Raw genomic sequence first — 24,947 nt, forward strand, 5'->3', positions numbered from 1 at the left:
AAGAGGCACAGAAGGGCAGTTACTTCTGCTGTTTATGGAGTTGTTTTTCTTAGAGGCTCAACATGTCCATAAACTGACATCACAGAGAATGATGTTGCAATTAAAATTCACCCACTGAATTTAACTTTCGTTTTACTAGTTTGCAACAAAAGACAGGAAAGTGGCCCAATTGTGGTAGGTCTGTAACTGACATTAAGCATCTGTCTAGCCTGATTTTCCCACTGCTATTTATTTCAGTGCAGCTCTTTAATCTTCCCTTCCATTTTGGGGGGAAATACCTTGGGAAACTGAAGTTTTGTGTGATCTGGACAGAATTTTCTTCTGAAAATTTGTGAGATTCAGAAACTTCTCATGGGATGGGTAAAGTGTTTCTCACCCAGCTCATCATGCCATATCTGAAAAGATCAGGAAGAAGGGCTTGGATTTGGAAGTCAGTCACCAAGGACTACCAAGCCTAAATCCCACCTCCCCTTCAGCTCTGAGCACAGACTGTAGGTTTCTCCTGGAGCACCGCTGATGCTGCATGTGCCTGCACCAGCCCAGTCCCATCCCAGGATGAATGAGCTCTGTTCCTGCATAGGATATCCACATGACCAGCCTTTCCCCTTCTGTCTTCCCATTCTTACTTCTACTGAATGTAAAGCTGCTCTTCGTCTGCAGTCTCTTCATACCAATATGATGCCTGCTGGGGCTACAGTGTCAGAATTGTCCCTCAGAGTGGTCATGGCAACATCCAAGGGAGGTCACAAGGGCTTTTCCAAGTCAGCATACTCCTGAGGTGCCTCTTCCCCCTGATCTCATGATGTTTCAGAGGAGCAAGATGCCTCATCCCCTTTGCTTATTCTGAAGCAAATGTGGAGCAGAGACTGTGGGGGGGTCATCTACCTGACCATACAGGAAGGGAGGTTGGAGGCCAGGGATGGGGCCATGTCCCAGTGGTACCAAAAACACCTGCTCAGAAAAGGAGCTCTCCACTGCTCTTAGGTATTTCTAACAAGAGGCTGCCATTGCCCCCAGAAACACACAGGTTGCAGTGGACAAAGGAGATGAAGTGGAAGACAGGCAGTGTTCCCATCCTCCTTTGGCAGAATAAGAGCAGAGAAACATAAAATGACTAAAGGCTCATCTGACACAAAGGTGCACGCAATGAGAAGACATCTTTACAGTAGTCCTTTTCAATACTAGATCTTTTATAGCTGCCGCTTACATGTGAGCCCTGTCATGAAATAAAGAGAACTCAGTGGTTCTCTAGATTTTATACAGGCTATCCATATCTTCCAGAGCTGTCCCAGCCTGCAATTCAGGATTGCTAAGAGAAAGGGTGCTTGCTGATGTTTAACTGAGTTTAGACAACTTTTAGGTGAAAGTAAAACTGTGGTCTCCTGTGACCAAGAGTGACCACTTTCCTCTTGGTAGGAGTACACAAAAGATGCACCCCTGCACATCTGTCCTTCTTGTTCCAGCTGGCTACACATGCATACCTCTCAGTGCACTCCCTCCTGCAAACCTGGCCTTTGCTGTTGTGGTCCTGCATGCTTATTGCATGGCCAGTTTACAAAGTGGGTGAAGGTCAATTCAAAATAATGAGGTCACAGTCTAAATACAAAGTGGTGCCTCTACTTTAACTTCCCACATTCTGACGCAAGCCTGAGATAGCCCCGATAGAATGGCAGATGAATGCTATGCCACACAATTCAGCACAGCTGTGTGAAATATCAACAAAATTTATCAGAAAGTGGCAACACAGAAGCTGGTGGACCAGACAAGAGTAAGAGAACTACTGCATCTGAGGATTAATACTTCCTGCTCTTCTTCACACTCAAATGCTGTCTTCTCTCTGCACGCAACCCGCAGCTCACTGAGACCCAGTTGCTTTCTTAGGGTACCTATGGGAACCATCTCTGGTAGAGTCATTTCCCCAAGGCAGAGCCTTGTGAATAGAAGTCCAGAGTCTTGGATGGCAGAAATCAGCAAGTCACTGCTGTGAAGACATGCTGACTGGCACTGCTATAGTTACTGACCTGTGACATGTGTCTCTATTTTTTCCCCTCCATCCTGCTGGTTACACTAGCTTTGGTATCCCAACACTGAAATCACAGAAGCATGAGACAAACATACTTCCATTTTTGTGGGATGATGGTTATAGTCAGTTTTGTGTGTGGCAACACTAAGGGTTCACTGAAGAGCACAGACTGAACAGTTATTGCTCAAGGTGGTGTTCAAACACAGCACAAAATAACAGCTTTCACCCAAAAAGGATGCAGTCAAAAGTTGAGACTGTGAATGGACACAGCCAGTCCAAGGGGCCATCATGAGGAACTGGTGAGACATCCCTGTTGTTGCAAAAGGTAGTGGACATAACACCCACTGCTATTTTCTCTGACTAAACTGACACATCTACATCCAAGTTAGTCATCTAGATTCTCCCTATAGTCCAGAGAGAGAGCAAAGCATGTCTACCTGGGGAGGAATCCTGTCCTACAGTAGGAACCTAAGACAGCTCAGAGGGTTTCTGCAGCTGGAACTGCCTTTTTCTCCCCAATGGCTATAAAGGTGCTTAAACCACAGGTTCAGATGTTCAGTATTTCCCACAACACCATACACGTGTGGTAAACACATAGTATGTACAGAGCAGCATACATGAATGGTTGAACATTTCCTTCAGTTTAAGAGGAAAACTGGAGGGAGCCTGTTTTCCAGATGAAGAAATAAACTGAGATGGAATAAAAACTTCTTGCTCTTCTTTATAGAAAAGTGCTTCTTTCAGTTCCTGAAAAAGAAAGAAATTCTCCTTGTGCAGCTCTTAGGAAATAACATCACCATTTTTCTTCCACCTATACTGCTCACATAACAGTGGCATGTTACTCTTAAACTGTTCTTCCCAGCAGTAGCTCTCACTCTGCTCTTTTATGCCCTGAGGTGCATGTCATTTACTCATCTAGGTTCCCTTCAGCAGCATGGGCTTGTACTAATTTCACACCTCCCTTACAGCAAAAGAAGCCTGGGTTTGTCTGATGTTTCCTGACAGTGTTGTAATAGCTGCTTTAGGTTCCTGTCATGCCATTGGGGATTCTCTAAGCTGGGGGTTACCCCTGCTTTGCCCAGGGCACAGTGAGTGTAAAATGCTCCCAGGCCCAGACAGCAGTTGAGTTTATGCCTCCTGTTTGATGAAGCAAAAGGCAGAAAGGCAAAAAAAGGAATGAGAGCAGGGGCAGATCTGCAGTTGTGTTGGCACATTTTAGCAAGGGGCTCCTGCAAAGGCTGCATAATAGTGATGCCAGTGAGAGGACCTTCCAGCCCACTGTGCATTCAGAAAGCAACTGCTGGTGACATTTCTTCACACCCTCCTCCTTCTCTGAGAGAAACTGGCAGGTTCTGAGGTGTTACACTTTTTGTTTGCATGTGGCATGCTGATAGAAGTGGAGTTGCCTTCCTTGTGTTGAACTAAGCAAGCAATCAGGGAAAAGCCAGTCTCTTTAATCTGACCAGGTATAATCATTTTTAGACTTGCAACAATCTATGCTGGAGTATGGAAAAGTAAAATTTTGCCCACTCTCACCTCACAGAGATTGAGGTCCTCTGCCCATCTCTCTCTTTAAACCCTGCTAAAGACTCTTGAATACAAGGGTTTAAGAGTACATAATGCTACAAAATGGGGAAGATAGATAACCTTCCGCAAGAGCCATGGCAGCTAATCTGCTGAGTAACTGTCTAAAAGGCACATCAGAGAGATTTTGTCTGCAAAGTTGGTTAATGTGACCGACAGCATCATATGATCTGTGGCAGCTGGCTGGTGTCTTTCCTCAGTGCCTAGTGGCTTGTTGTGCAAGCATGAAAGTTTTCTACAACTCACATATGCTCGGTTTCTTTTAAATGATCTCTTTATTTTGTTGCCAGTCAAGTGACTTAGCTTGGCTTGTGTTATTCTTTGAAAGCAACTACATGCCTTTTGCTGTTTAAGAAATTTGCTGAATTGCTCACTCCCATGACCAGAATTCACCATTTGCTGGGACATGTTGGTCATCATTGGCCCCAAGTGGGGTCTTCCCCCAGTGCTGAGACGACCATCGCTTGTGTCGTCCTCACAGCAGCTGACTGACTACTTAGTGGCTACAAACCACAGTATATTTGAAAAAGCCAGACATGGGATTTCAGATTATCTCGTAACACAGAGAAAAGCCTACAGTTGTCACATTCATTCTTCACTGGCTAGCATTCAGCCAGCCCAAACTGAGGCAGAATCTCTCCTCTTGTATCCCTGAGAAACTGCTATTTGTCAACACCACCTTTGAGTGACTGACTCCAAGCTATTTTTTTTACAGTTTTCACTTGAGGATTTTAACCTTTCACAGACAACTTCAAGCCTCTGCAGACCTTCAGAAACCATAACACACATGATAAAATCTGTATCCATCAGCCCAAATGCAAATCATTCTTCTTTACTGTCATATACCACCAACACTCATGCAGGTTGCATTTTAAATATGCTGAACACCATTTGTGTTTATCAGTCTGAACCACTGGGGCACTTTCTCTGTCTTGCCATGTTCCTGAGGTATGCCAGTGTCCCCTTGAATGAGAACCTTAGTTGGTTGCAAGGTTATCACAGCAGCATCCTCTCCACCTTCAGGACAAAAGAAAGATGGAGAAGATGTGTTTTTGAAAGGTGAGAAAAAGACATGCCTGTGGTGGCCTCATTCTTCTCCAGGTTTCCTCAAATCCTGGATGGTCCCCGGGACCACTGCCAGCCAGCTCACAGACCTCTCCATGCTTCTTGTCTCTGCCGTATGAGGCATCTTAGCATGGGGTCTCATGAGAGAGACACCCTTGGAGGCAGAGTGGAGGACGTCGGCCAAATAAATCTTCTTTCCAGAGTATGAAACTTAACAGGACTAAGTGTCTTTTGCAAGTATTTTCTAACCTGAAAGCTGTTGTAGCCAGACCCCAAACCCCAGGGCCAGGAGGAAGGTCAGGGAGCTCTAACTGGTCCTCCAGATACCACCTGCCCTCAGCCTGTGCGCTCTGTGCTGGGATGGAGCTGAAATCAGTGCAGACAGTGTTCCCAGCCTTGGGAAGGTCTTCCAGGGCTATCAGGTGACAGTGGATACACAACCACTGTAACAGAAAACCTCCTGTCCACTGCTCTTTGCTGATGGTGATAAAGCAGTGTTCTCCTCTTGGAGTGGGTGGCCGTATTTCACTAAACAAGCTATTTTTATTTCATCTAGTTATTCCAAGTTGAACAAGAAAATGAGAATTTTGGGGAGGCTGGCCAGAGGCTCAGAGCTATCTGAGCATTATTATCTTTGCCTTCTTATAAAAATGCATTGTGTAAAGAAAAGACAACAGGATCCAACCCACTAAGTGCATAGTTACATATACAGACATCCATTTATGCAGATAGGCAGCATTTGTGTCCCTACATGATTCTGTCATTTTTATCTGGAAAAAAACCCCAAAAAACAACAAAACCAGACATCCATGCAGATTTTCAGACTGCATTTATAATTCATGTCCAAAACAGTTCTGAGCCATATATAGTGCCCATTTAAGGGAATTACTCTGCCCTTTCCCCATACTGATTGTGTTGAGGTGTCTGCGGACCAAATCTCCAAGCAACATGTTCGAACAGCCTACAAATTTCTGTGGTGTGGGCTGAGGGTTTGTGGTTCTCTGAACAGCCAAGCCTTGTGCCCTTACATTATATTTTAAATATACTCAAGGATAGGGAAGCCCAAAAATCTGGGTGGCAGAGCACTCAACAAAAATGGCATACCTTGTGAATGAGGCTAGCATTTGTATTAGCTCTGGAGCTCTTACCAGCTTTCTTCTACTTCCCAATTGCAGAAACGATTTGGGGAACAACCTTTCTTGTGCTATTCTGGAACTTCTGCTTGTAGTTGCAATTGAAACCAAGATCTGTGAAGACATGTGGTGGTGGGAAGCCCCTTATAGGTGACCACAGCTAACCTCTGTATCAAAATACTCAGCAACGCATGGAAGTCTTGAACACAGCTGGATTTTCAGCTTGAACCATCTCACTGGGAAAAAAACAGTGTACATAAAACATAGTTATGTAGGTATTAGCAGGTCAGATCAGGCTCATGAGCCACCTAATCCAGGTTTCTATATCTAATGGCAAATGATGTTACTTGCTTCAGAAATAGTTGCAATTCTCATGCCTTTATAAGAAGCTTTTTCTTCCAAGCCCTTAGTTTATCAATCTTATTTATTCTTAACAAAAGAGTATAGGAGAAAGCTGATTTATGTTCTTATTTCATTAGAAACTGTTTGCCTAAAAAAAAGCAGGAACAATAATATACTGGTAACCATTTCAGTTTACCAGTGCATCAGCTTCTGTCCCCATGGGCAGAAGAGCAGAGTGTTCAAAGGCAAGATTGCTGGTAAGGACCCAGAGTGTTCTTCTGGGGCATTTTCTACCCTCCCAAATAGAGTCAGTTAACAAATGTTTGTCTAATCCATGCAAGCTGTGACACATATGCTGCCCTTTTACATTAAGTCTTGCCAGCAGGACTCTGAGCTTGCTGTCCTTGAAGCGAGAAGAGCCTTCCTCCTTGCCAGAGCCTGTGCTTTTTGCATCGCTCAGTTCTCTGTCATATCTAGAGAGACACTTATCTTGGTTGTTTTCTGTAAAGCAGCATACAGTCATGTTAAATAATGACTAACAAAGTGAATTAATGCATTCTGCTATTGCTTTAGTCCTTTCATGCTACATAAGCAAGACAAAAAATGCTTGAATGGGTTTATACTCAAAATTCTGTGTTTAATTACTTTTTTTTTTTCCTTGAAGGCTCCTTAAAATTATATTTTTTTAATGCTGTCTGCTAAAAAAGGTAGATGAAAACGTTTTCATTAAAGGTGCAGCCTTTTTTCTCCTTTAAGTGTCAGCTGAGTTCCCATTCACATCCCTCTGTCACCCAAGAAGAGGCCAAGAAAAAGTCAAGATTTACAATTGCCAGTAGCGCTACCAGGAAAAAAACACAAACAAACAAACAAACAAAACCCAAAACAAGCAAACCAAAAAAAACAAAGCAATAAAACACCCTGAAGAACCAGGTAAGACAATTGCTTTTCCTTGTGCTTCTTTCTCAGCAGAAAAAAAAAAAAAGGCCAAACCCGTATCATCGTAACACAAAAGTGACATTGCAGATTGCTTTTAAGAATTCTGCCTATAGGTATCATCTAGGGGAATTTCTGATGGGAAGTGTATGTAATACAATAACTAAAACTTTTTTAATTACTCCAAACAATGGAAATGAAAGACATCTGAACTGACTGTGAGAAGAAATTAGATAGGAATGCATTTAGATCTTTCTGTTCTTTTTCAGTCAGCTCTCTCTGATAAGTCACTTCTCAGCAGAAATGAATAGCATTGATGGGAAACACAAGATGCACTTTGTCCATTACTAAGGCAAATATTGCAATTGAGGCTGAATCAGAAGGTACAGTGTCTGTTATTTCCCAGACCTTCAGACTGATAAATTAAGTTCTCCCCTGAGTAATTTAAGAAGTGTGGGCTTTGTGAAGAAGCATCAACTTGTCTCAATGTAGGAGGAAAGCAAAACATCAATGAAGTGCAGTGGGCTGGATGACCTGTGCGTGGGCTGAATGTTTTGCCTGTGTGAAGAGAAAGGCTGTCCAGTGATGTTTGTGGTTTAAGACTATGGCAGAGACTCTTTCAGAAAAGCTGGTATTTTTTCTACCCCCAAGGATTTACAGCTTAGGCTGATAATTTTACCTGAGGAGAGGGTCTTTCTAAGAACAAAAGCAAATCCTTTGGGCCCTGGAGCACAGAGTCCCTTCCTTCAGTGCTTCCAGGAAAAATGAAAGTTAGTCTGATCTGTGGTGCATTTCCAAATACGCAGCACAATTACATGGATGGGATGCAGGAGGAGGATGCGATCCTTTTTACTACATGTATGAGCCATATAAAGTTTAGATGCATGTATGCAGAACAGTTGCAGGAAAAAAAAACCCAAACAACCACAAAACCCAACCAGAAAACAAACACCAGATAGCAGGGAGCATAATATAATACTTCATAATCCATTCTCCACCTGCTAGGGTCCAAAAAACCTTTCCTTCTATTGCCACAGAACAGCTGAAGCTGAAGTGAAAGCCTGCGCCTTTCATAAATAAATCAGGAAACACCAGATACCTGATTTGAAAGCCAGTAATGAATGCTTAAATGCTAGCTAAACAGTCAGTCGACTGTTTTGATAAGGAAAGGTTACTGTGTCAGTATGTTATATATAGAGAGGTTGGGTTTGGGGTCTGAGGGTGGGCATGCTTGATTGACTCTGATGTTGTTGATCTAGCCATTAGCATGATTATTATTAACCATGCTTGTTATAGCGCAGTGCCTGGGGCACAACCAAATCGGGGCACCACAGGTGAAACAGGGACCAGGTTTCTGCCTAAGCAGGTTATAGCCTGGACACAGCAGGTACCTGAGGGCCATGAGGAGAAGGTTACCAGTTTGAAGGGATCTGGTAATCCTTTTCAAATGAAGAACCTGTTGCTGTTTTCCTGGGAATTTTCATGGGAAATATTTTTATAACCTAAGCATGGAGAGCTCTGCTGTGAGTAGGCTCTCTGGGGTTAGGAGGAGAGTGGATTTCCCTGGGTTGAGGATGGGTCCACTGAAGTGCCCGTTTGCAGGGTTCAGATTAGTGAGTAGGGTGCTGATGGGGCAGCTGTGGCTGCTTGACTGTGCTGCTCCCCCTTGCCAGATCCATGGTGAGACCCCATCAGGGTCAAAGTGGTAAATTTGATGAGGAAAAATAGGTTAGATTTGCCTCTTTGGAAAATGAAGGGAAGACAGAAACTGTTTTGGAAATGACTTTTGCATCATGAAAAGTTTAACTGAATATAAAATGCTTTCACTGAAAAAGCTAAGGTTTCCTCAGCTGAAAACCAACTATTTGAAATGTGAGTCAACTTCTTGCATTTCTTCCACTTTCAGCAAGAAAGTCCCCAGCAGCCTGCCAAAAATAAGATTTTGAGCAGCTGTTCTTAAGAAATTGAGCTCTTTTCAAATTTCTTCTTCAAGCCAGCACATAAAGACTTGTTTGTTTTGTTTGGTGTAGATCTGTAAAAGCAGCTTTACCCGCCTCATCTGTGGTTGGCTCAGCAGGGCTCCAAGCTGAGCCCAATTTTCACTTTCGGTTTGGCTGTTAGCTCACTCATGCAGAAGTTAAACTTTGAAAAATCCCCAGTTGCAGCCTAGTCGAAGTACTACAATTAGTCAAGTGCAGGATTTTCCCGTCGTCTGTTTATAACTGACTGGAGAGTTTCTTGGGTTTTTTGGTTATTTTTCAAAAAACACTTAAGGTAGGGGGGTTTCAGGGATTATTTTTAGAGCTATTATATGAAAAAAAGAGAAGTATAAGAAATAAGAAAATCCACTTGATATTTGTGAGACATAATCAGTATACACATTTTTCTTGTGTAGAATTAGTTACTGCTGTTAAACAAGAGGAGATGGATGCTTATCACTGGGTTTCTGGGAGGCTGCAATATAGGGCCACTGCAGGGCCAACCTTACAACTCCAGATAGGAGCAAAGTGTGGCTGGCTGTAGTTATATATTGCTGCTCTACCAAGAAAGCAAGGACTTGTCTCTTTAGATGCCCCTGGATGTGTTTGCTCCCTTTTAGATGCTTATTCTTTTCCCATCTTGCAATTGGGCCCTTATTTTTACTATGAAGCAGCAGAAGCAGTACATCAGAGTCATGGTCTGAGCCAGGAGAAGGGCCAAGAGTGAGATCTGGCCTTGGCCTTGCAGGAGTATGTGAACAACACTTTGATGAAGCTAATGAAAACTATGCTTAGGTGAGGAGTGCAGGATGAGGGAACATCAAGCAGAAGAGAGGTATTTTTTCCTTAGGAAAACAGGTAATATGGACACAGAGGTACATCCACAAAGCCAGGAAAGAGTCCACAAAATCATCTATTCTGGCCACATTTCCACATTGGAATTTCAGCTGGTCAGTCTTGGAGCAAGTCCAGTCAGCAATGTGTGTCTGACTAAAATATTTCTCCTTTTAGTCAACACATGTACCCCCACAAAAGGCTCTTCCTTTTGACTTGGCGATCTCAGCAGAGAGACTGCCATTTACCTTGATATTTTTTTCACCGTGGCTCAAACTTTCACAATGGCTTATTAACACTAGTTTTTCCACATTTTATTTTTCCCAGCTTGGACACCTACCACTTCTCCTAATGCCTGTTTCTTCTTTCAAGAGACCTTTGCGGCAGCCATTTCCCCTACATGAATGAATCCATGCACACACCCTGAGTCATCTAATCTTCCTTGTAGTAATCTATCTGGTCTGATATCCTTTGGATTCGCACTGCAGAGCTTTCTCAAACCCTGCAGCAGTTTTCTGCAGTTTCATTAGCTTTCCATATCTTTTAAAAAATACAGATAGCAGTGTTTTGACAGTCCTTCAGTTCCAATGTTTCAAACACTTTTCTAAGGTAAAATTAATCTCCTTGCTTCTTCTAATTGTTTTTAATATACCCAAAGGTCACATCAAGTTTGAGTGTATAAAAGCTTCCTTATAAGTGGTTGTCTTGCTAATAAACAGCTGAAAGAAGCTTGAAAACAAGTTGCCAGTCCCAGCCTCCATCATCTATCTGAATTAAAGTGAGTTATGGACTGCTGACGCACACAGGGTTTAAAATCCTGTATACAGATACACAGTGTGGAGATCAACTCACAGAGGAGACAAGTCATTTTGATCAAAAGCATTTCTAAGAAGTAAAAGGCATACAGTCAACACACAGTGAGGACAGGGGTAAGGCATCCTCCTGGATGAGTTTTGTGGGGTCAGGCTGAGTACAAGAGGCTTAGAAAAACAATAGTTGATAGTATTTATATTATTTTTCTGGACTGTATTGTTCAGTAAGAAATAGATGCAAAAAATTTGGCTAAAATCCCTCCTCCTGCCCAGAGGCTGGCAACTCCATGTGACTCCATTTTGACATTAAAGCAGATAGCATTTTGCTTTTACGGCTATAACTGATTTAAAATTAAATAGCCCATCCACTGATGGACAGGTGTTGCAGAAGAAGTACCAGGAAGGTACTTTATCCTCCAGTGGGGGCTCCTCAAGTCCCTTGCTTTTCACTGAGTACTTGAAATCTCAGCAACTGCCATTTATTTCATATGCAAAACTAGCAGCATTGCCTCAGGCTGCAGCTTTATAGGGCTAATTTCCACACCCAAATCGCTTCTTATTAATCCACCAATACGTGTGGAGCAGGGGAACCACTGTGACTGCACCCCAGACCCAGTTCTTTCAATGAGTTTTAGAAGATGTAACCGGAGGCGAGGAGCCTGCCACTTAGCTTCCCGGCAGTGGACAGTGGGACGTGACTGCTGCCTGGGACAGGAGATGAGATGAGGTTGATGTCTGAGGATGTAACAGGTCCAGCAGCCGGGCTGTGTTTCCATAAAAACCCCACACACGCAGTCCTATCTGCAGTACACCAGGGTCCTCCATTGGCTGGGATGGCCTATAGACACTTGCACTTGCCCATGAAGGGCAGTAAGGACTTTTGTTTCTGGCAAACTACAGGTCCATCTGTGGCGGCAGATCCTCCAGTGAACCAGGCTGAGACCGACTCTGGGATCCTGCACCTTCCAGTCCGCCCTCTCTCATGGAGGGCTAAGAGGCGCAGATGGTTTTCTATCTCATTTACACCTCACTCTCATGACAGGTAACACTCAGATCCTCTGGGACCATAAAGAGAGCAGAGTCAGAGCAATATGGTGTGAAGAACATCTTAAAGGCACGTGGACATTCTCCTATGTCAGCCAACTGCAGCTTCATCTGGTTGTTCCCCATCTTGCTCATGACTCGCTGCATGCATTTTCCTCTGCAGAGCAGGTGACAGGGTCACGTGTGGAATGAGAAACAAGCGATACTCCAGTAACACACTCCTCTTGTGCAACAAGAGGAGCACACCCACAGACACAGTATGAGCTACTTCCTCCTGAGCCCTCTCTTGCTGTGCTGGCTGTGTGGTACCAGGGAGCTCAGGGCTGCTGCAGAATTGCAAATATTTTGCTGCTTTGGGTGACATTTAACTATTAACCTCTTCTATGGAGACTGAAGTAAGAGGTGCTGTTTGTGGGAGGTGATGTGTGGAGGGGAGAATGAGTAGGAGTAGTAGGTGTCATCCAGTAAAAGCTGTCTGTTCATGTTTACCCATTTCAACCTTGGTTTTCTTAAGGACAAAGCCCTTTTGGGTCACTCGCAGCCATGCAAGGCTGCAGGCACCCATGCTTGGCTGAACCTGGGTGCTAAGTACTCCTGCACTGGCTAACAGGAGATTGCCTAGCAGTGGAGGCACTGGGTAACTGTGGGAGTGGGCTTAAAAGCCTGCCAAATGTGAGAGCACAAGCAGGGAGTGGGTGGAAACACTCTGGCTCCATTCTTGCTGGTGGCTGAAATAGCTCATACAGGCTGACACCATGGCACAGTTTGAAGCTGATCTCCAAAGAAACGTGGAGCCATCTCACCCTGCTGAGACTTGCCCAGCTCTCATAGCTTCAGTGAGCACCAAAGGCTCTGTCAGGGAACCCGCACTGCTTCAGGCACACCTGAGCAAGAGGAGGATGATCATTACTTGGCTCAGCTCAGCCCTAGGGCTTATCATAGCATTGGGATGGCCCCACAGCCCTTCTTTCCTGCTCCCAAAGGTGCCCATCTGCACTAGGATAAATGACATGCCAAGTACGCTTGCACTGGGGTAACAACAGGACCCAGCTCTCAGCTGCTTTTCATTCACCCATAAATCTCAGTATTCCTCCCTGGGAGGTCAGTGGAGCTCACCTTCAAGACCACTGCCAGCAGGTGCACCGATTTGCTTTTCCAGTTGGCCCTGGGGCTCACCCGGGGCTAGGGAGGGCCTTGCAGCCCAGGCACCAGCAGGGTCTGCCCTGGACACAACTGAGTGCAAGGGGGGAGGGTGGGAAAAGAGGTTCCCCAGGAGGGTTATGAAAGACTCAGAGATGGGTATCTAAATCAGGTCTGTGTCAGCCAGTGCTAGATGAACCCAGGGAACAGGAATATGGAGAGAGGCAGGGACATCCTCTCCAAAAAGCCTATGGGCTACTGACACAAAATCCCAAGTACAAAAGTGATTCAGGTTCTCAAGATGCTTTAGAAAAAGACACTGATTATTTGAACCATTGGCCTTGGAGCCGAGGAGATGGAGAAATGAAGGTGGGCAGTTGGGTGTGGGTCTGGGCCTCTGAAGGGGCTGCTGCTCCCCAGAGCATGGGGGCTGGCACAAGGCTGCTGTCTGCACATGGGTCTGCACAGCCAGGGCTTGGGGTGCAGGCACCCCCAACTAGTGCACAAGACTGATCAGCCATCCAATTTTTTCTCAGATTCCCCCACCTGGAAGTTCAGAATCACAGAAACATCTAGGTTAGAAAAGACCTTGAAGATCATCTACTCCAACCGTTAACCTAACACTGACAGTTCCCAACTACATCATATCCCTCATCGCTATGTCAGCCCGACTCTTAAACACCCCCAGGGATGGGGACTCCACCACCTCCCTGGGCAGCCCATTCCAACGCCTAACAACCCCTTCTGGAAAGAAATGCTTCCTAATATCCAGTCTAAACCTTCCCTGGTGCAACTTGAGGCCATTCCCTCTTGTCCGATCACTTATTACTTGGTTAAAGAGACTCATCCCCAGCTCTCTGCAGCCTCCTTTCAGGGAGCTGTAGAGGGCGATGAGGTCTCCCCTCAGCCTCCTCTTCTCCAGACTAAACACCCCCAGTTCCCTCAGCCGCTCCCTGTACGACCTGTGCTCCAGACCCTGCACCAGCTCCGTTGCCCTTCTCTGGACACGCTCGAGTCATTCAATGTCCTTTTTGTAGTGAGGGGCCCAAAACTGAACACAGGAATCGAGGGGCGGCCTCACCAGTGCCGAGTCCAGGGGTCAGATCCCTTCCCTGTCCCTGCTGGCCACGCTATTGCTGACACAAGCCAGGATGCCATTGGCCTTCTTGGCCCCCTGGGCACACTGCTGGCTCCTGTTCAGCCGGCTGTCAATCAACACCCCCAGGTCCCTCTCTGACTGGCAGCTCTCCAGCCACTCCTCCCCAAGCCTGTAGCGCTGCTGGGGGTTGTTGTGGCCCAAGGGCAGCCCCCGGCATTTGGCCGTATTGAAACTCCTCCAGTTGGCCTCAGCCCATGGCTCCAGCCTGTCCAGGTCTCTCTGCAGAGCCTCCCTACCCTCGAGCAGATCAACACTCCCACCCAACTGGGTGTCATCTGCAAACTGACTGAAGGTGCACTCGATCCCCTCGTCTAGACCATCAATAAAGATGTTAAACAGGAGTGGCCCCAACACCGAGCCCTGGGGGACACCACTTGTGATCAGCTGCCAAACAGATTTAACTCTGTTCACCACAACTCTTTGGGCCCGGCCACCCAGCCAGTTTTTTACCCAGTGAAGCGTGTGCCCATCCAAGCTGCAAGCAGCCAGTTTCGCCAGGAGAATGCTGTGGGAAAGGGTGTCAAAGGCCTTGCTAAAGTCAAGGTAAACAACATCCACAGCCTTTCCCTCATCCAATAAGCAGGTCACCCTGTCATAGAAGGAGATTAGGTTTGTCAGGCAGGACCTGCCTTTCATAAGCCCATGCTGACTAGGCCTGATCCCCTGGTTGTCCATTATGTGACTTGTAACAGCACTCAAGATGACCTGCTCCATGACCTTCCCTGGCACCGAGGTCAGACTGACAGGTCTATAGTTTCCTGGATCATCCTTTCTGCCTCTCTTGTAGATGGGTGTCACATTTGCCACCCTCCAGTCCAATGGGACCTCCCCACCCTCCCCCTCCAATAGGATCTCAGGTAAATCATGGAGAGCAGCTTGGCAAGCACATCTGCCAACTCTTTCAGCACCCATCCGGTCCCACAGACTTGTGTGCATCCAAGTGGTGCAGCAGGTCTCTCACCACCTCCTCTTCAACTGTGCTGACCTCATTCTGCTTCCCCTCCTCATCTCCCAGCTCCTGAGGCTGGGTGTCCAGGGAACAGCCACTTCCACTGCTAAAGACTGAGGCAAAGTAGGCGTTGAGCACCTCAGCCTTTTCCTCATCCTTAGTTACCATGTTTCCCTCTGCATCCAGTAAAGGAGAGAGATTTTCCCTAATCCTCCTTTTGCTGTTAACGAATTTAGAGAAACATTTTTTGTTATCCTTAACAGCTGTAGCTAAGTTGCATTTCTCTGCCTGAACTGGGGGGGCCTCATAGGAAACTCCTTGGGGAGCACCAGGATGGAGATGATACTTTTTCTCTGCTTCTTGCTGATGCTTTTTCCAGGTTCAATTTGTAGTTTTAAAATGCTCCTCCTTAGGCTGGACAGGCAGTTTCTGTGCTAGTGTTAGCAATCCCACGGCTCTCCCAGTCACATTAACAACCCATCAGGAGAGCAGGGCTGGGGATCTCCTGTCAGGCTGAGGAGGAGAAATATTTTCTTGCTTGCTCCCACTCCTTCTGCCTGGTTTCCTTCCCACAGGCCATCTTCTACCCAATGTCCAGTGCTTTCCATGGGCTGGCTGAGGTGATGGGAGCTGCCACTGGGACAGCCAATGTGGCAGCGCAGGGCAGGCCAGGGCAGGGCACTTGGCTGTCATGGAAAGCGCCTGCTGCCAGTGCTTTGCACACAGAGGAAACACGCAAAAGTCCTGTGGTGTGTCTTCTGAGAGGAAATGCCTTTACCTTTGTGCTTGGTAAGAAACCTTCCACCCCTACAGGGAGAGCACTGCAGGCGGCCAAGGTGAAAGTCTTCAGCATCCGTGGGGAAGCTGGGGTTGTCCTGTGTGCCCCGAAAGCAGCCGCGTGACAGGACCGCCCGAGGAGCATCCTGTGAAACCTCTCAAGGGCTGAGGTGCTGCACAGGGCAGCCCCAGTTAGAGGAGGTAGATTGTGCTGCTACTGTGGACATAGCCTCCTCTCAAATGCTCTCATAGCACCAGTGAATCTTGCACCCAGGTCTGATCTATGAAATGGCAGGAAAGTGAGTTTGCTGGGTGAGAAGGGAAGCTAAAGAGATGGGGGCTGCACCGCTGGTATGGCTGGGTCCTGCCCATGCCCTGGGCTCAGGGCAGAGGATGGTCCTCACACGGTGACACGGGAGACATCAAACACAGGCTGTGGCAATGCTGGCACATTGCATGGGCCTGGCTCTGTGACAACCTGTCAGAGGATGGTACACGTCTTTGCTGTTCAAGGCTACCGCCCTGTCAAGCAGGAAGAACTTCTCCAGGCTGCCAGCTGGGGATGGCCAGCTCATGCCAGGTTCAGATGGTGCTGGGGAGCTGCTGGCAAAGGCTGGCTGGCCCAGGCAGAGCCGTGCTGGGAACACCCGAACACTTTCTGAGAGGGATGATCCTGTGCCAGTGATGGAGAAAGTCCCTGAAAGTGCCCCATTTGCTAGGAGAGCTGGTGTCCTGGTAAGCCCAGAGCTGATGCTCTGTCGGTAAAAGGCCTCCGCAGGCTGCCTTGAGCTGCTGAGCACGGAGAGGTCCTGGCTGGGGGCTCTGGAGGCATCATCAGCAGTGGCCGGGGTTGCCAGTGCTCCTGGCAGGGAGCCCGGGTCCTTCTGAGCGTTAATGGGCTGTACGTGCCTTTCCACGATTTTCAAGCGCAACAGCAAACACTACAGAAAACTGCTGAGGCAGGAGCGATGGTGGTTAACTAGGGGGAGGCATCCATGGGGAATCTTCCCCCAAGTCAGCCTGTAACCTCCATCAGAGCAAGGAGGCTCCCCCTGACCCCCCCGGTCCCAGGCGGGTGTCTGCCTGCCGGCTCTCCGGGCCCGGGGTGCCAGTGTCGGCGTGCCAGCGTGCCGCCGGCTGTGGTCTGCTGCCCACCCTGTGGCGGCAGCACGGGGAAACGCCAGGCATGAATGTCAGCCGTGGGACGCCTACGGCATGTTTCCTTCCCCCCGGCAGGCAGGATGTAAGCTGTCACGGGTGTTAATTAGCCCTCGCGGAGACCTGCAATGTGATGCTCCTGATATTCGTCAGCGCATCTCTCTGTGTGAGGCTATCTCTTCTCAAACCAGTCTTTTGACAGGGCCACAGCACCGAAGCCCCCACCCCTCTAAAGCCTTTTACAAGCTCTCCTTTCTAGGTACAACATTTTTTAAAAAAACACAGAATCCTGTATTCTAAAAGCATCCTGTAAGTGCTGCAGAGTGGCCAGCTATTTCTGGATAAGTTTGTGCAGATGTCTGCAGTACTGCTGGACTCAGCTAAGTCCTAGATGTGTCCAGTAGCAACACTGCACTTGCCCCTGCACAGTTCTTGTGACACATAGATGGGCATAGCCGTGTGCATGCAGAAAGGTCAGGAAAACCTTTTCAGACTTGCTGAGAGTTTCATTTAGAAATAAAATTAAATTTATAGCTGTTTAGATGTAACCTGGTTACAACTGAGGCTTGAACACATAATAAAAGTTTTACTGCTTTAAACAAGGTGTGTTGGTGGAAGCACAGACTCTGCCCCATGTGGAATAACTGTACACAGTTCAGCATCTGAGAGGGCAGCAGCAGCTGCCCAGCAGCTGGATGCTGCTTGTCACTGGCCACCCAATGAGCGTCCTGCTCCTACTGGTCTGCAGGAAAAATGGAGCAAGCAAGGGCTCCCAGGTTTTCTCCAGTGGGAAATCTCCAGCTTACTTCAAACCCCGTCACTTGGCATTGTAATACAGAAGTAGCAGACTTGGTATCAGAGCTGTGAGATCCCACCCACTGGATTTTGCTGCTGGCTATAACTTCCAGATAAGGAATGGTGACAAGTAGGAACAGGGCAGTAACACCTGATGTCATAGAATCATAGAAACATAGAATCACAGAATGGTTTAGGTTGGAAGGGACCTTAAAGATCATCTCGTTCCAACCCCCTGCCACCAGCAGGGACACCTTCCACTAGATCAGGTTACTCCAGTCCCTCCAGTCATTTTAAAGCTGCGTGTATGACTTAATAGGCTGGTCCACTGTAAACTGGACGTCTTCTGTCATGCCAGCAGTGTGGGCTCTGTAGGCCGTCCTGCTGCAGGCTGACCCCTGTATGGGAGAGACTCAGCTCCTGATTCACCCCATCAAATTAATCTGATAATAGCCCCCAGTGACTGGTCTTGGAGCCACACATATGTGTGTGGTGACATCAGTTAGTGGTAGAGCGATATTGTTTCAAAATGTGCTTAGCTTTCCTGGTGCAAAAAACCCATGGTTTTGGTGTTCATTGAATAAATTTGGATTGCAACTTCTGTGAGACTGTATCAAAAGCACAAAGGAGAGTCATGTAGGCCAAGCTTCTCATGAAAGTTAAAAACAGGTAGAATGAAAGTTTTAAGGTCTCTACCAACAGTGATGACATATTTTTCCCATTGACAAGTTTTTTAGTTTTGGTGATATTTTTAGTGTTGTTTTTTTCAACAAAAGCGTAACATTTCCAAAGAAAGCAGACACCTTCTATAATAGTGTCAGCCAGCCTCTGAGTTTCTCATCAGAACAGTTTCTATGAACTGCTTTGAACCAACCTGCATGAGAAGCTGAATATGTTACTTCTGTGTTTTTAAATAGGTCTGTTTTCACAAAACTCTTACTCCAGTAAACTGGTCTCAATTAACACTTGCACTTATTACTTGTATTATAAAAAAAGAGGGATCTCACATGGATCAGAATCCTGTTGTGCTAACAGTTAATGGAGGGACAAGTCTTACCCTGAAAAACCTCATCTTTTGGGTTTGCTCCAGGTCTCTGCAGTTCCTGATTGTCTTATGCCACCTTCCAAATGAATCAACCTCATCACTGTGTTGAGTTGTTAACTACTCCTTTCCTCACAGTATCCCTATGAGGAAAGGCAGCATTATTAACCCCATGTTACAGATGGGCACTTGTGGTGCAGAGAGGTGAAATGTCATGCTGAAGATGATACAAGTCGTCTGTACCAGAGCAGGGGGTGGACACCCACTCTTCCCCTGAAAAGCAGCATTCTACCCACTATGCTTCTGTATGATTGGTACTATGATAGTATTATTTTTTTACTCATTATTTTCACATAGTCAGCCTGTGAAAGAAAACGCACAGTACTGTCATCAGCTGGTTAAACAGAGGAGCTAAAGCATTTAGCTGATATAAGCACACAAATGATGAAAAATGGAAGAAGAAAGAAAAAGTAAATGAAGAGAAAAAGTGAAGGGCAGGAGCATCATGGCTGTCAAGAAGTAGTAGGAGGGTATAGAAAGGAAATGGCAGCTTCGAGCTGACCCATAAAACTCCACAGTATTACCAGCAACCCCACTGATTTCTCTCTGTTTTGCAACAACCTTCACTTGACTCATCTACACCTGCCCACTTCAGTCCTGTGGCCAGCAAGAAACCCTCCCACCTCCTTTAACCACAGCTTTTCACACAAGGGTCTCTGCCATCAGCCCCCAGGCTCTGTCTGACTCACCCGCTCTGCATCTCTGCAGATTATTTCCCTGAGCTTTCTCAGCTTGGCAAGGCAAGTCTGTCACACCATTGAAAAAAAAAAAAAGAAAAGAAAAAGGTGACTAAATGTGGTTGCATGATGACAAGAATCAGATCTTCAATGTTGGGATGGGATCCAGCATCTCTGTAGGGGAGTTCAGTACATGCTGTGCCTCCCTGCTTGGACCAGGCTGCCTGGGCAGGGGAAGGAGCCAGGGCAACATGGAAAAGACCACACAGAGCCCAAGCTCCCTGACTCCTTGTTCTATCATTGTGAAGATCCCCCAAACAGATCTTTCCCTCTGCAAGGAAACACAATGTTAGCTTCACTATCAGGCTGGAAATGAAGACATTATTTTCTCAGTGTCGCAATAAAAGCTTCAGATCAGACTTGCCTCACCCTTCTGAAAGCCCAGTTGAGTGTTGTCTTCAGTATGGCGTTCCTCTCATCTTCTGCAATTTCATCTGCAGTCATGACAAGAGTTGCTCTGGATCCACTGGCCTCTCCAACACTACATCAGTGGAAAACCCAGTGGAAAACTTTTGGGGTAGGAATCTTGTCCCCATAAATGTTTGGAGAGGATGTACCTTGTTTAATGTCTTCCCTGTCAGGAGTGGGTAATGAAGTTAGCACCTAACGAACAATGCGCAAGCTCAGCCTCAGAGGTACAGAAGACACCTGGTACAAAAATAAACATCAGCTGTCTGGAAATGTCCTCTAGACAACATCCCAAGGAGTAAGCTCCTTCAGGATCTCAGTTTGGTATGGAGGATGTATGCTTTAAAACAAAAGGTTTGCCCTACTTACTTCTTGAAGTTTGTCATTAATAGTTTTCCAAAGGATTTCTGATTGGCATGTTGGCTAATAACCAGAAAGTAAGCATGGGAGTATGCTTATGTTACATTTTCCTAATGCTACCAGTAATTGGTCAGTAGGTCCAGAAACCTGTTTATCTCACAAGCTAACTCTTCAGATGATGTCTGGATCTGCACCAGCTGATCAGAGCATCTCTCCTGCTTGCTGTTGGAACCAGGAATTGGTCTGAGAGCTGGAGGGAAACTAGTTTCTAGGCAGCTGAATCTGCAAGATGAATAAACTAATCTATTTTCTGGAAATGACTTGTGGTTCGGTTACTACAATCACCTGCATTAGCCCAGTCAGGTAGTTTGTGATGGTCTGTAAGGGAAAGGGAAAATCACCACTTAGACTGAGAACAGTCAGGACTCAATGTTTCATGGGTGAACTGAATGGTTCATGGGTTTGGCAACCAGATCACAAAGTCATTTGCCTCCACTTGAAATCCACCCTCTCATTACTAAGGGTAATGCTCCAGTAAGTGCTCCGTGGTATTTGCTTACTATCTGCACAGAAAAATTCAGGGGATCTGTGACTGCTCTGAATCCTGAAAGGTGAAAGATTTTTGAAGGTGGGTTCTTTGTGACAATTTCAATTTGTGACAATTTCCCTCCTATTAAGTGTAATAGAGACTTCTCTATTTATGCTTCTGTAGGTTCAGAGGCTTCAGACCACGTCTGCATACAGCAAGTCTGTAGTGTTGCCCAAGATAGCAAGGTTTTTTTGGAGTACAAAAGACATTTTTCATTTAAAGGCTAATTAGCTTGTGCTGATAACAGACAAATAAAAAACTCTTTCCATAGGGCTTTGTGGGCCTTTTCTATTGCTTCGTGTCATGGTGAAGCCACCAGTGGCTTGGCCATGGGGCTGGGAGGTCTTGGATAGAGACTGTGGCACAAAGGAAGCTGGGTTTAATCTGACTTTCACATGAGCCTCTTCTGCACCTCAGAGGTTTTGTGCATTCATCGACTCAGATGTATTCAGTGGCAGTGATACTTCCTTTTGTGAGATGAGCTGATTCAAGGCCTTTGTGGCCATTAGTGCTGTGAGGTAGTGCTGATGAAGCAGCTGGGGCTCTGCCCAGGCTGTTCGGCAGGATTAGCACCAGCTCAAGGGATACACAAAGCAGTCAGTCACCCAGGGGAGCAAGCTGCCGAGAGTGTGAAAACCATCACAGCTCTCCTGCCCACACTGCCTGGAGAGCCATGGTCCTCGGCCAGCCAGGCAGGCTGCACAGGCAAGGCTTGGGGCACAGGGAGGCAGCAGTTACTGCTGAACCACAGCTTCTGCTCTGCCCTGCCCCAGCTCACTGCCTCAAGCACAGACAAACACGGGTCCCAAGGGCTATTTCTCCCAGTTCTGCTGCTTGCCCTCTTCCTCCCTTTCCCTACTGTGGGGCAGCCCAGTGCTGGCACCCGAAATTGCTTGTCCTGCTGAGATAGTTTAAACTGTCTTTGTCTGGAGGGGTAGTGAAATGGGAGATACTGCCAGAGAACACCTCCCTCTGTAGACCCAGGTCACAGACAAATTAGCTCTTGGCATCAGCTCCAAATTAGCTGATGGCACCAGCAACAACGTGGATTACACCAGGAGTGCACTGTGCTCTTGGTAAATGCTGTCTCCTGCAGAAATGAGAGGGAGGACCCATATTGTGCATGAGGGGAGGATGAGACATCAGGACCACTTTCTTGCCCAGCCAGGTCTGTTCTCACAGACAGAGGACTGAAAACTAAAGCCAGAGGCTGGAGGAGGCAGGGACTCGGGGCTGGAGGAGAGGAATGACTGTACGTCCAGCCAGCCAGCCATCACCAGTCAACACAGAGAAGCTGCTGTCTCCTTACTGTAGAGACATCAACAGCCCCTTTTTCCTGAAAGGTCCTGGAGTTTGTAGGGCTTGGGGTGGTGTGGTGGTTGTAGTGATAGTAATTTTTGCTTGTAACACCTAGTAAATTATGGCATCAAAGAAAACAGAGCAGCAAGTCCTGGGCACTTGTTCAGTATGTGAGTTCCACCTGTCCCCCTGGGCTGTGGGATGATTCTAGGCTCTGAGGTGGAGCTGTATGGCAAGCCAGGAGGTGTCACACAGAGCCACTGTGCAGACTTCAATCAGGAATGTTTCCAGTGAAAGGAAAATGTGTTAAACACAGCCTTTCTCACAGTCTGACAGCTCCTGATGTTCATGTCAAGAAACAAATGTAAAAAATGTGCTCACTCTGAAGAAGGATATAACTGAAGAATAATTAACTGCAAGTGCTCATACAGCACAGCTTGCCACATTCCACAAGCGAGAAATGCTCAAGAACTCAGACTTTGCTACCTGAAGACCCAAAATACTGATGGCCTTCCTCTATAAGCTTTTTATTTTTTTAACACATAATAAGCCTACTTGAAACACCAGCATACCCAATTATCAGTGCCCTTTGACTGACTGAACTGGGTCTATTATTGGAGGATAGAAGGGAAGTCAGGGTGTTGCAGTGAAGTAGCTGCAGTTCAAATGATGGTGTTCCTCTACATACTGGAAATCAGTTTAATGAAGGAAGGAGGCACTGCCACTAACATCAGCAGAAATTTCCCATCTGTTTGGCTAGGCAAGATATGACCTGTAGCAAAATAAGCAAGTAAATACCACCACAGCCAACTCTTCTGCCTGTTTTAAAGGCTTTGCTACCCAAAAGAAAGAAAAACAGTCAGAAAGCAATGAATCTAAATGCTCTGCAGGGGAAACTTAGTGGAGACTTCTCAACTACATAGGCAGAAACTAATATGAATGAGGAGCCAGCGCTGGCAACCCTTGCCCTGTGGTGAGAAAGATGGGAGGAAGAGGTTGAGCTCCTGCTGGGCTTGCACAGGCCTGGTGGGAGGGTGAGAATAGCAGCTGAGGGCACTCCACACCACGTCTCCCCTCCATCCCCGCTATGACAGCAGCCTCCACTCTGCACTCATTACTCTGCCAGCTCAGCTGCCTGGGTCGCTCTCTGTGTGCTCCCTTGTCTGCAGCTTGCCTGGGGTCCTCTAGTGCAGGATGCTGAGATATATGCATGAGCAAGCCAAGATATATCACCTTGCTCCTGGGCATTAAACATCTGTGCAGGCACTGTGTATATGGCACATGATGTACCTACCTGGCTGAAGGCAACCATGGCTTGCTCAAACCTTTGCTGAATAGGAGTGATGGTGCTGAACACCGGCGGGAAGGAGCAGTCTTGAGGGGCTGAAAATAAGAGTAAGTTTGTTATCAGTTTCCATCATCCAGCAAAATTCCCACAAAGGTGAAGGATTTGAGCATTTAGAGGAGTCACTGCTACAAAGTGGGTATGGGAAGAGGATAAAGTCTGTTTGTGCTCCTAACTCCTGGATGCTGCAAATGTCCCCTCGAGTGCCAGGGCTCCAAGCCCCACAGCAGTTGGCACAACAGCTGCTGGCCCAAAGAGCCAGCTGGGCATGACAGCACTAGCCAGGACACGGGCACAGCCACAGTGCCATAGGCAAAGCGCTGGGTCCACCGGCTGAGGCATGCCAGTGAGTGTCTGCCCAAATTAGAGCATCCTCAGCACTGGTGCCTGCATGGGTCTGCCCCTGAGATCCTTTTACAGGCAGTGGGGAGACATGGGTGTTTGTAGGGCACTGTCCTTCCTTCCCTGCTTCTGCAGATGGCTTTGGAAGAAGTGGCCAGAACTGCCCACTTCTCTGCGCTGACTATAAAAGGCCCCTGGAGCAGCTGGGTTGGATATAGATCTCCACACTTTGTAACATGTGGTGAGAGGAGGCTGCTCTCAGTGAGCCCAGCTGGGCTCCCAGAAGCAAGCCGGGTGCCATGCAGAGGCAACCAAGCTGGCTTCGATTAGAGGTGGGTAAGCTGCCTCCTGCAAATCCACAGGGGAGCTGCCTGTTTCTAAAAGAGCTCAAATCCCTTAAATCTGTACTTCAGGAGAGTGGCCTCTGTGTGGCCACACCATCTGAATGTGAGCATGAGCTCCAGGGAACAAGGCTATTTCAGGAACAAGTGACACAGCAGAGGAGCATCAGAGGCAAGAAATGGTTCCTTGCTGCCAAGCGTTGACATGAGGCCGATAAAGGGCAGGTTACCACCCTTCGGGGGACGCATGTCTTTTTAAAGTCATATTTGCAGTATTTTTTTTAGATACTTGAAAAGCAGAGCGATATATTTACAGACAACTTTCTGAACATTTGGCCCCATTTACTGAGTGGAAAAAGAATGATTAAAAATGCCATCTGCTTTTTATTGAAACTTTGTCCCAAATTGATCAGAATTGCAGCAGCTTTCACCTCTAACTGTCTATTTTTACTCCTGAAGGTTGTTAGCAGCATACTACTCCATGCAGTATACAAATGGCAAACAAGCCCTACTATCCGTGTCTGCAAATCTTCTCTCCTGGGAGAAGTAGAGAAGTGGCCTCAGTCTTTTGCCGGGGAGTCATGGAGGAGCAGATGAGTGTGTGTGTGTCTGCATGCACATGTGTGCACCAAGCACTGCTGCCAAAGTTGTAGCTGAGACGAGGAAGTGAGTATTTCCCTAGAGGGCAGAACTCAAG

At 46.8% G+C, this 24,947-nt stretch overlaps 1 protein-coding gene across 2 annotated transcripts in view; it reads right to left on the reverse strand.

Annotated features, from left to right (window-relative positions):
* TAGAP (T cell activation RhoGTPase activating protein) overlaps positions 1 to 23,600 on the reverse strand; it is a 46,217-nt gene extending 22,617 nt beyond the window's left edge. For both annotated transcript variants that reach the window (XM_026846212.1, XM_026846211.1), the window contains exon 1: positions 23,517 to 23,600. The gene's annotated coding sequence lies outside the window, so the exon portion shown is untranslated. The remainder of the gene's footprint in view (positions 1 to 23,516) is intronic.
* Between the last annotated feature and the right edge of the window lie 1,347 nt (positions 23,601 to 24,947).

Source organism: Athene cunicularia (genome assembly GCF_003259725.1).
Source record: "Athene cunicularia isolate RWA chromosome 3 unlocalized genomic scaffold, athCun1 chr3_part1, whole genome shotgun sequence".
NCBI lineage: Eukaryota > Metazoa > Chordata > Aves > Strigiformes > Strigidae > Athene > Athene cunicularia.